The sequence below is a fragment of the Arachis ipaensis genome, chromosome B01 (assembly GCF_000816755.2).
Source record: "Arachis ipaensis cultivar K30076 chromosome B01, Araip1.1, whole genome shotgun sequence".
Lineage (NCBI taxonomy): Eukaryota > Viridiplantae > Streptophyta > Magnoliopsida > Fabales > Fabaceae > Arachis > Arachis ipaensis.
Window position 1 is genome coordinate 17,451,855 of NC_029785.2, and position 1,231 is coordinate 17,453,085.

General features: G+C 28.6%; 1 pseudogene; it reads left to right on the forward strand.

The window, feature by feature from the left end:
• Positions 1 to 818, forward strand: part of LOC107616908 — a 1,978-nt pseudogene extending 1,160 nt beyond the window's left edge.

The following is a 1,231-nucleotide window of genomic DNA, read 5'->3' on the forward strand; positions in this document are numbered from 1 at the left end:
ATGTCATAGTAATAAATTTATTCCTTCCGTTCAACATTGTAATAAAACTTCAAACTCGAAGATCAGAAGAATATCTCTGAAGAATAAAAATAACATACATTTTTGTCTGTGTGTTCACAGGAGAGAAACGAGCCTCACGAGTGAGCTAGGAATGAATTGGCAAGAAGTGGAATCATCAATGGATAATAATTATAATTATAATAATGATAATAATAATAATAATAAGCGAACAAGAACAACAACAATAGTCAATAATTCCCGCGTTGTTCTATCAACGAAGATGCCAACAGAGTTGGAGCTTGAAGAATTTTTTGCTACCGCAGAGAAAGACATCCAGAAACGATTTTCAGACAAGTAAATCAAATTAATAAGTTCATCTTTTTTTTTAATCAGTTTTTCTCAAATACAAATTACTACGCTACTTTTTTTAACCTATGAAAGTTATTTATTTATTTATTTATTAACAAATATTGTTTTGATGCTTGCAGGTATAATTTTGATATTGTGAAGGATCTGCCATTGGAAGGACGCTACGAGTGGATTCAAGTAAAATTAACCCCATAAATGTGCCCAGTTTCTTGTGCCTAATAACATTATTTCGGTTCAATAACGAAATTAATTATTGTGCTCCAGAGTGAATATTTGTGTAGGAAAAAAAAGTTCCTTCCCAAAATTATTAAGGAAGGAAAATAAAAGTGTGATATATTTGGATTTGAACATGCCAATTGGCATTTGGCACTTCCCGAAATCATTCTTATAACGTTAATAATCTACTTTAGCTACATTCAAATTTTCATGTCATTGATTCATTTTGATCCTATTGTATCTTATCTTTCATGGTCTAAGACTTTCTGTTTGATGTAGGGCTTTTATTTCTTTTTCCCTTTTATGATTAAGAAATAAGAAGAATTTCAGATATTTCTAGAATACCAGTCTTTTAATAATTTTAATGATTGATCTTAATTATAAAATATATATAATACATATTAATTAAAATTAACAGTTAAAATTATTAGAACATTAGTATTTCAAAATCATTTGAAAATTTTTCAGAAATTATATATACCCTTGTTGTTAAGCTAGATCCTGTGCCAAGATCTGGAAATTCAATTCCTTTGATAGTTTTAAGCATTGTTTTAAATTGCACTTCACAGTTTGCTCTTAAGGGATCTTTTGCAATTGGATCAAATAATTCATTTTACTATACAATTCTTCACATTGCAGTCTCAAA